Here is an 11489-nt window from a genome sequence, read left to right on the forward strand (position 1 = left end):
CGGTCATCTAGTGCCACTTGAGCGATCTAACTTTGCATATGTGTTAGGATCGAGTGGCGTGGCAAGTTTGAGAGGCTAACTCCTTTGGGAAAAATGTTTGTGAAAAGCTAACACACTTGCACATGGTGGTGTACACTTGGTGGTGTTGGCACATTTACAAAGGAGGTGGAGTTCCTAGGGTTGAGAGGGGTGTGGGTTCCTCTCTCCCTCCCGCCGAGCTTGCTCGGCGGGATTCGGCGCTTTTGAGAAAATTAAGTGCATTTTTTCTATTGCGCCGGTGGGAATTTTGGAGAAGTCGCGGGAGTGTTTCTCAGTAGGAAACACTCACCGGACGCTCTGCGCGGAGGCACCGGACGCTAGCCTTTAGCGTCCGGTGTGCTGTCGGGTGCATCAGAGTGCACCGGACGCACCGGAGAGAGTCCTGTGCTCAGCGTCCGGTGTGCGGGCGGTCTGGCGACCCTCTCTGCGCATGAGTCCGGTGAGCACCGGACGCTCAGGGTGCGTCCGGTGACCGTGCGAGTTTGCAGATCTCTCTGCGCACGGGTCCGGTGTGCACCGGACGCGTCCGGTGTGACGCAGTAGAGCGTCCGGTGGTGCTGTGCAGGCGCGCGTACGCAGTAGCCGTTGGCGGCAACCGTCGAGTTCAAATGGCTAGTGACACGTGGCGGTCAGCTGAGCACCGGACGCTGGGTGTTGAGCGTCCGGTGGCTCCCTGTGAGCGTCCGGTGCCCTCGGGTTTTGCCCAGTGAAGGGGCAACGGCTAGTTTAGCCCTTGGGGCTATAAATAGAAGTGGTGGCCGGCCTTGGCTGGTGCTGAGCACCCTTGGAACTTTGTGTCCATGCTTGGGGAGTGCTAGTAAAGCCTTTAACTCACATATGCTTGATAGTGATCATCCGATTGTGTGAGTGAGCGATTCTAGTGCATTGCATTGAGAGATTGCATCAAGTGGCACTAGGTGTTCGTGTTGCAAGCCGGTGGTGCTTGTTACTCTTGGAGGTTGCCACCTCCTAGACGGCTTGGTGGCTTGTGACTCCGTTGAAGCACGTAAGGAGATTGTGCAGTGCTCCGGAGAAGAGATTGTGAGGGGTACGGTGCTCACCCCGCGGGGATCACGAAGAGCAACTTTAGTCGAGCGAGACGTGAAGAGCGACAAGTGGTCTGGCCGGGTCAAGTGCTAGAGCTTGTGGTAAGCACTCCATGTGGGAGAGTGTGACTTGCGGGTCACCACTAGCAAGAGGACCGCGCGGCAACCTTGGAGCTTGTCTCAACAGGGACGTAGCTTGGTGGCAACCAAGTGAACCTCGGGAGAAAATCATTGTGTCAACATTGTTCTTCCCGTTGGTTTGCAAGTCCCTAACACAAGCTTGTTCTTACATTCATATACTTGTGCTTGTGTAGTTGCTCTTGTATTTAGTTAGCTTGTGTAGCTTTCTAGTTACCTTCTTGCTTGTGTAGCTAGAAGTAGTTCCCTTGCGTGACTAATTTGGTTTGTGTAACCTTGTTAGTCACATTACTTAGTTTGTGTAGCTAAGTAAGTTGCACTCTCTAATTTGGCATTAGTTGCCTTGTTATTGAACTTGCTAGTGAGCTTAGGCTTTGTGCGCTTTGCCTCACTAGTTTGTGTAGGAGCTCCCTCGGTTTGCAAAGTACTAGTTGCATAGGTTTGTGTGACCTTGCTTCTAGAATTGGTTAGGCGAGCTCTTGCTAAGGTAGCACCTTGCTTGCTTGTTTAGGATCTTTTCAAGGTGCTAGAGAACTTAGATAGAGGGGTGTAGTCTTGGCTAGACCGATAGTTTTAATTCCGCATTTGTTTCGGTTAGCCGGCGTAATAATTTTTAGAAAGGACTATTCACCCCCCCTCTAGTCCGCCATCTCGACCCTTCATCGTGGCATGATCGACCCTAAATACAAGGTTCTTGATAACACTATAAGTATTTTAACCGATGTTTCAATCCTTTTTACTTTCACTTTCTATCGGCAACTCACTCTCTTTATTTCATTCAGGTCGATGATACACCACCATCAACTAGCAGGAGTGGCAAACCGATCGAACTCCTTCCATCAGGCCCGATCTCTTCGATAGGCAACAACGCCCCAACCTTGGCTGCTATAATGCATCGGGGTGTACGTCTCAAGAAAGTTACCACCAAGTGAATAAGGACATCCCCACCGGTAGCCGCCACTGCTCTAGCACAAGCCTTGAAGGTAAAATTTTTAATTCTTCAACTTATACCGACTCTATTCTTATACCCGTTACACTTGTACTCATAAACTTTTTCATTGTTGTATCAGCATACTGGTACATCGGCAAAGACCAGAAGTACGATTGCCGATGCCCCCCAGTCTAGTCAACCGAAGAGGAAAGGTTCCAAGAGTACGAGATCACAAGCGAAGCGCCAGAGAACAGCAACGCCTCCTCCTCCTCCAAGGTCTCCGATCCCAGTAGAATCATGCCCTTCTTCTCCAGAAGCCCAGACACAACAAATACCATCTCCTCCTCAGCCATAAGAATAACCCCAAACAGAAGAGCTTCAGCCAGAGGAGCCTCAGCCAGAAGACACATTGGCTGACGTACACGAACAAACCGCCGATCCAGCAAGCTCGATCATAGCATCGGTAGTTTCTTCAATCCAGACAAGCACTGCACTCCCTCAAGGTAACATATTCTCTATGAAATCATTGCCGATGAACCCACTCTTCCATTTTATAACTGCCTCTGATAATCTTTCAGCTGACATAGCCCCATCGGCAACTCTAGCCGACCAGCCTGTAGTTCCATCGGCCTCAGCTAGCCAGAGGCGAGAGATAGCTCTGAAACAAGTAAGTTATCTGACCTCTATCTTTATCACTACCAGTGCTTGATCATGAAATAACTTATTTTATCTTCCTTTTCAGGAACAGGATTCTCCCGACAGCTTGTTCTCCTTTGCCATCGAAATCTCTGATGATGAAGGCGAGGAGGCAAGTTTTTCTCGCGCAGTTGGAATCTCGTCGGCAGATATTAGAGCAAAATTGGAAGATTTATCAGCCCTCCTACATCAAGACATGACTCAATTGGTTGATGACTCCGATCCGGCCAAGACCCTGTTCAAGACTCTCAGGGGCCAAATTCCTGCCGATGCCGAGGAGATCCTCTTCAAGGCTGCTCACTTGGAGAGTCGACAGCTTCAGTATCAAAAGGCTGTTCAGCGCCTTGCCGATAGAGCTACTCACGCCCAGCTCTCAGAAGAGATGATGAAAGTAAAGTTCCTTGCCGATGAAAAGCATAAGAGCATCGGCATTCTTAAATCCTCAGGAGACGTGCTGAAGTAAAAGATCTCTGATCTATCGATAAAGAGAGAAGCCCTGTTGGCAGAACTTAAACAAGTGGAAGAAGCTCTGTCCCAAGCTCAACAGAAAGAAAGCCAGCTGCCTGAAGTAATCAAGACCCTTGAGCAGGAGCGAAACATCCAAGCTCGCAAGGCACTGCAGATGAAGAAGAAACTGCAGCCAGTGGAGGGCTCTGCCGATGAAGACATGAAGGAGATTGAAGAGGCCGATCAGATTCGTCTGCGCGCCATATCGACGATCCAAGCTTTGCTAAGTATATGAACTCTTCACCGGTGGCATGTCCTGCTCTTTCCTTTCAAACACTCCTGATTATTTTGATCTAGCCGATAGGACTGTTATCGGCACCCTTTTTAAACACTAAGTTTGGCCCCAGATACACTTTGATCCAGCCGATAGGAATGTTATCGGCACTTAAACTTTTTATGCATCGACCCATATGCTTGGGTAATATTTCTTTAGATATTTGCCATTTAATGCTCTGGGAAATTCAACTCCTTTGAGAGTTTCTAAAATATAGGCATTGCCAGGAGCAGATCGGTTTATCCGATAGGGACCTTCCCAATTAGGAGACCACTTTCCAAATTTTGAACTTTTAGTCCCGATCGGTAAAATTAATTTCCATACTAAGTCCCCATCGGCAAACTCCTTAGCCTTAACTTTCTTATCATACCATCTGGCAACTCTCTTTTTATTTTCTTCTATGCTTATCAAAGCCCTCAGCCGATGTCCTGCTAAATCATCCAACTCGTCTGTCATTAAAGTAGCATAGTCATCGGCAGTCAGTTGATCTTGAAAAGACAGTCGCCTAGATCCAGTCTTAATTTTCCAAGGTAGCACTGCATCATGCCCATACACCAACTGATAAGGTGAAACTTTGGTTGACCCATGACAAGCCATCCGGTACGACCATAAAGCTTCATTCAACAATGTATGCCACCTCTTGGGATTTTCTTCAATCTTCCGTTTAATAAGTTTGATAATTCCTTTGTTAGATGCCTCGGCCTGCCCATTAGCTTGAGCATAATAAGGGGAAGAGTTTAACACTTTAATCCCCATACCAATTGCAAACTCATCAAACTCTCCCGATGTAAACATAGTACCTTGATCGGTAGTAATTGTTTGAGGAATACCAAATCGGTAAATAATATGCTCTTTCACAAAATCAACCATATTGGCCGATGTAACTTTCTTCAAAGGAATAGCCTCAACCCACTTGGTGAAATAATCAGTGGCAACCAAGATGAATTTATGCCCTTTACTTGACGGCGGGTAAATCTGGCCGATTAGATCAATAGCCCATCCCCGAAACGGCCAAGGCTTAATAATAGGATTCATGGCTGACGCAGGCGCTCTTTGAACATTGCTAAACTTCTGACATCCTTGACACCCCTTGAAATATTTAAAACAATCTTCAAGTACGGTTGGCCAATAATACCCATTCCTCCTAATCATCCATTTCATCTTGAAAGCCGACTGATGTGCTCCACACTCTCCTTCATGGATCTCTCCCATCAAATTTTTAGCCTCATCATCACTTAAACACTTGAGGAGAACTCCATCGATCGTTCGATAATATAATTCATTTTTGAGGAACACATACTTGGTAGCTTGAAACCGAACACGCCTCTCAACCTTGTTAGATGGATCCTTCAAATAATCAATGATCTTTTTTCTCCAATCATCGGCATGAATTGCCGATATTGTATTTAATATGGGCTGATATCCCGAAGCATGCTGGGCCAACCGATTAGCCTCCTCATTATGCAACCGAGGAACGTGCTCTAACCGGAAATCTTTGAATTCCTTTAACAGTTGCATGCTCTTTTCATAATAAGTTATTAAAACTTCACTTCGGTATTCATAACTTCCAGCTAATTGATTTATAACCAGCATAGAATCCCCGAAGATCTCGACAGCATTAGCATGAACTTCTTTTAACAACTCTAACCCTTGATTAGAGCTTGATACTTAGCTTGATTATTTGTTGACGTGGCAACAATCGGCAGAGAGAACTCATACTTTCTTCCTTGAGGGGAAATTAACACTGTGCCGATTCCTGCCCTCCGGTCACATGTAGATCCATCAAAGAAGAGCGTCTAAGGCACAATTTCCAAAGTTTCCACTGCACCGCAATGTTGAGTCACAAGATCGGCCATAATATGTCCTTTAATCGCTTTAGCCGATTCGTAACGCAGATCAAATTCCGACAGTGCCAAAATCCACTTACCGATCCTGCCACTCATGATTGGCATAGACAGCATATACCGGACCACATCGTCTTTGCATATAACAGTGCATTCGGCCGATAGTAAATAGTGCCTCAACTTAATACAGGAGAAATATAGGCATAAACATAATTTTTCGATGGCCGAATACCTGGTCTCAGCATCAATCAATCTTCTGCTTAAATAGTAAATCACGCGCTCCTTCCCTTCAAATTCTTGAATTAAAGCCGAACCGATGACCATCCCATCGGTAGACAAATATAATCTGAAGGGCTTTCCTTGTTGAGGTGGAATTAATACTGGAGGATTTATCAAGTAATTCTTGATTTCATCTAAAGCCAACTGTTGCTCTTTTCCCCACGTGAACTCTTGATCGGCTTTCAGTTTAAGCAGAGGACTGAAAGCACGAATTTTACCAGACAAATTAGATATGAATCGCCTGATAAAATTTACCTTGCCGATCAAGGATTGGAGCTCAATTTTGTTAGTAGGGGCAACAATTTTGTTGATAGCATCAATAGATCGCCTACTAATTTCAATTCCTCATTGATGCACTATGAAACCAAGAAACTGCCCTGTTGATACACCAAATGCACATTTATTGGGATTCATCTTCAAACCATGTTTCCTTGTGCATTCCAACACTTTTCGTAAATCGGCAAGATGCTTTGTAAAATCTCCAGACTTAACCACCACATCATCAATATAGATTTCCACCAATTTGCCGATGAACTCATGAAAGACAAAATTCATAGCCCTTTGATAAGTAGCACCAGCATTTTTCAAACCAAAGGTCATGACTATCCATTCAAACAATCCAACATGACCAGGACACCTAAATGCAGTCTTTGGAATATCTTCTTCAGCCATGAATATTTGATTATATCCTGCATTGCCATCCATAAAGCTTATGATCTGATGCCCAGCCGCAGCATCAACGAGTAAATCGGCAACTGGCATTGGATAACCATCCATCGGCGTAGCTTTATTAAGATTCCTGAAATCAATGCAAACTCGAAGTTTCCCATTTTTCTTGTAAACTGGAACAACATTGGAAATCCACTCGGCATACCGACACAACCGAATAAATTTAGCTTCGATAAGCTTGGTTATTTCGGCCTTAATATCAGGAAGAATATTAGGATTACATCGACGAGCTGGCTGTTGATGTGGCCGAAATCCAGACTTGATGGGTAACCGATGTTCAACAATCGATTGGTCTAGATCAGGCATCTCAGTATAATCCCAAGCAAAGCAGTCTTTATATTCCTTTAATAAATTGGTTAACTGTTGTTTACACTCAGAATTCAACTTAGCACTAATAAAAGTAGGTCTAGGTTTATCACCATTACCTATATCTACCTCTACTAAATCATCGGCCGATGTGAACCCCTGGCCTAATTTTCCATCATCAGCGAATCTATCCATTAAAACCCCTCATCAGAACCGACTGCTTGGATCGGTGGAATTTCATAATCAGCAACTTTGAGGAAATCTTTCTCTCAAACTTCCCCTGAGATACACCTGGTTCTTTCATAAGTATCTGCCTCTGCCGATGCAATAACATAAGAAGAATCTCCCGGGACAATCTCAATCTTGTCACCTATCCATTGGACCAAGCATTGGTGCATTGTTGATGGGATGCAACAATTGGCATGAATCCAGTCTCTCCCTAGCAGCAGATTATAAGCACCTTTTCCACTGATCACAAAGAAAGTTGTCGGCAAGGTTTTGCTGCCGATGGTCCACTCAACACATATTGCCCCTTTAACCGGAGACACATTTCCTTCAAAGTCTTTTAGCATCATATCGGTCTTGGTCAAATCTTGATCTCCTTTCCCAAGTTTCCGATAGACTGCATATGGCATGATATTAATGGCAGCCCCTCCATCAACTAATATCTTGGTCATCGGCTGCCCATCAACTCTCCCTTTGACAAATAGAGCTTTAAGATGCTGCCTTTCATTGTCGGCAGGCTTTTCAAAGATAGCCGTCATCGGATCCAAAGCCAACTGAGCTATCTGGCCGGAAAGATCCAGCTCCTCGTCATCACTAGATGGTGCAAGAAACTCCATCGGCAACATAAATACCATGTTAACATCTGTCGATGGCCCTTTTCCCTTAGAATCCGGTTGCTGCTGATCCCCAGATTGGTCAGAGTTCTCGCCCTTGCTTAACTCTTCTCGTCTTTCACGCTGCAACCTTCTCTTCTGTGTCTTAGTCAAACCTTCTGGACACCATGAAGGAAGTTGTGGCTGCCTTACCAATGGTCGGCGATTTTCCCTGGACTCCACCCGATAAGTATTAGCATCCCTACAAAATATGAACTCATCGGGAACTCGAGCATTTGCCATCTCCTCAAGTTCTTCTTAATTTCTAGGAAAATACTCAACATGATCACCAAGCCTATCATGCACGCTGAGCCTGCCCCCCAACCGATCATGCACTGAAGTTCTCCCCCTAGCCGGCCCATCAAATCGGCGGTCATTGTTCTGATACTGCCGATCCGATCTGTCATACTGATCATAACCATTGCATTCAGGGCAGTCTCTGACAGTAGGAAGCTTAATGTTTTGCTCCCAACAATGGATGAAGAACGGACAATTCCAATGATCCCTATGCCGATTCCACTCCTGTCGGCGTCTTTCTTCTTCCCGACGATAGTCTTCTTGCTGGCGCCGATACCGATCCTCGTGTTGCTGCCAAGTTTCCCAAGGCCTTCTGTGAGTTATCACAATACTAGATCGAGGAGGCCTTCCTGAGTTAGTTCCCTCCTGGATCAAGCCCTTTCCTTTAGCATCGGCAACAGTAATCTGATGTTGAGGATCAACCGATGCACTTCTTTCAGCTGCCTCTGACGTCAAAACCTTAGTTTTCCCCTTAGCATCCAACATGTTTGTCGGAAAAGGGTGTTGATCAATCTTCATTGGCTTCTGAGCTTTAGAACTATCAAACTTGATTCTCCCAGATTCTATAGCCGATTGCAGCTGTTGCCTGAAAACTTTGCACTCATTGGTCCTGTGGGAGGTTGCATTGTGCCACTTGCAATATTTCATCTTTTTCAGTTCCTCAGCCGATGGAATCACATGATTGGGTGACAACTTGATCTGGCCTTCCTGCAGTAGAAAGTCAAATATCCTATCGGCTTTGGTGATATCAAATGCGAACTTCTCTGGCTCTTTATGCCCAAAAGGGCACGACATCGGCTTCTTATTTTTTACCCATTCTGCCAAGCCAATGACTGGCTCCTCATCAGAATCCGAGCTTGTTGCTTCATCAACAAACGACACCTTTTTGTTCCATGCTCTTTTGGGCTCAAAAGATTTGATATCCTGATCCGAAATTCTCTGCACCAAGTGACTTAAACTTTCGAACTCTTGAGAAGCATACTTGTCCCTGATGTGTGGCAACAAACCCTGGAAAGCCAAATTGGCTAGCTGCTTATCGTCCAAAACTAGACTATAGCACTTGTTCTTAACTTCTCGTAATCTCTGCACAAAGCTTTCAACTGATTCATCATTGCGTTGCTTCAACCTGACCAAATCGGTGATCTTTTTCTCATGGACTCCAGAAAAGAAGTATTTGTGGAATTGCTTCTCTAGATCGGCCCAAGTGATCACTGAGTTGGGAGGTAATGAAATAAACCAGGTGAAAGCCGATCCAGACAAAGATGACGAGAACAAGTGAACCCTCAATTCGTCTCTGTTAGCAGCCTCGCCACATTGGATGATGAACCTGTTGACATGCTCCATAGTTGACGTATCATCCTGTCCAGAAAACTTAGTAAAATTGGGTACCTTGTACCGATTTGGAAGTGGGATTAAATCATATGCAGGAGGATACGGTGTCCGATAAGAGTAAGTGTTGACTTTGGGTTTTATCCCAAACTGGTCTCTCATTACTTCAGCTATTTTATCGGCCCAATAAGCATCGGCATCTTGCCGATGTGGTGGTTGTGGATCTGGCACCTGCTGGTATGCTTCCACGTGTCTCTGAGGTGCACGATCTGCATGGAACATGGGGTTGATCATCTGACCACCAACTTGTTGCCCAAGATTCATCGGCTGGTTGACCAACCCTTCATTCTGAAACCCGGGTTGAACTTGTCCGTGTTGGAACCCTACAGCCTGATGATTCCGCTGAGGCATCTGTGGAAAAACTGGCTGCTCTGTCCATCCACTGTTGGCATTCATCGGCATAAACCCTGCCGATGACTGGAAATTGGGTATCATCATTGAATTGACATACCCTGGTTGAGTCATAAACCCTTGTTGCGTCGGTATTGAATCTGCCGATGCGTTAGGCATCTGGAACGTTGGAGCTTGAGAATTCCCAGTGTAAGGTCTTGCAGTAGTGGTTGTAGTATACTGGGGACTCTGATTCATCGGCAAATTTGGAGGTGCCGATGCCATAGGAGCCTTGCCTCTCATATCAGTCATTTGAGATGTGCCAGGTGTCTTCAACATCATCTCCGGGGGCATGCCATAACCCCACCAGTTAGGAGGAACAGATCCCGACATTGCCGACACCAATAGATCTGTGGCAAGCTTGATTGACTCATCTGATGTTGATGGGTTGGTCGACATTGGTGTGGTTTGTGCATTAGTGACTCCTAACGTGCTTGGAGGAACGGTAGTTTGTGTGCCCGCAGCAGCCATAGCAGCCGATGGAGCGGTGACCACTGGTGATCCCGGTTGATGATAGACAGGACCCACGTAATTGGGTGGCAACTGTCCTTCTTTGAAAGTTCTAGCCACAGCATTGAAAACCGTATTGGACAGCACACCAGCTTGATTAATCAAGGCACGGTTAATAGCATTATCAACCATATCTTGAAGTTTACCAGGATTGGCTTCAAAAGTAACCTGCCGAGGTGCCGGCAGTGCTTCTTTTTAGATCACCTCGCCACTCCTGTTTATGCTGAAGGATTTCAAATATTGCTGCTTGTAGTCCTCCATGGCTTTCGCAATAGCTTGCTTCTGAGATTGGCTTCCGTCACGGGGATGACGTTCTCCAAGTCGAACTCGCTAGTCGCCATGTCGATCTTGATCTTGAATCTGGTCCCACCGAGCGTGCCAAAAGATGTGTTGATGCAAAAGTTGTTCTGCAAACACAAAGGGCTAATACCCGATTTAAACGTTAAGGCGTGCCAGCCGATTTGACCTTACTATCGGCAAAGGTGATAACTCGAACACTTTGGTCCTGACAACAGCGATGCGCCCGGATGTCACGGCCAAGAGGTGCTCACGCGGAACTCGAGAATACGCCGAGCTTAAGTCGACGAATCCTTAAGAACTCGTAGTGAAAAGAAAAATATGACGAAGTCGTCGAAAAAGTAAATGCTGGAATATGAATAAGAACTTGTGTTTGATTGATTGATCGATATTACAAGGCCCTAGGGTCTACATTTATACCCTGCTCAAAGAGCTACAATTAGACACGACTAGGACTCAAATTCCGAATTAAACGGAATCCGTATACAAAACGAATTTAAACAACTAAGGAAAAAATAAAACTATCCCCCTGTAACTGACCGGGACACCACCGTAGACCAACCGACAATCTCCACGTACGTTTCCCTTCAGAGTCATCGACAGACCCTGTTATGGCTATCGGCAAACACTAATACTGACCATCGGCACGAGCACGTCACCACCTCTGGACTTAGTCACATTCAATTGTCTCTTCATCGGCAACCACCTTCATCGGCAACCTCCCTGTAGACTAGTTACCGTTGCTCCATCTGTCGATCTATACTTTACCGATCCCCGGGTACGCGTCAAAAAAAACGGTGTCAACAATCTACCGTCATGTGAAAATGATAGACTTTTCTAAAGCTTTTTATTGCCACGACGGTCCTTGCTATGTGGCATGACAAAACTTTTCACTTGGAATAATATTCACTGGTAGACTCCACACTCCAGTAGGATATA

This window comes from Sorghum bicolor, chromosome 8 (genome assembly GCF_000003195.3).
Source record: "Sorghum bicolor cultivar BTx623 chromosome 8, Sorghum_bicolor_NCBIv3, whole genome shotgun sequence".
Classification (NCBI taxonomy): domain Eukaryota; kingdom Viridiplantae; phylum Streptophyta; class Magnoliopsida; order Poales; family Poaceae; genus Sorghum; species Sorghum bicolor.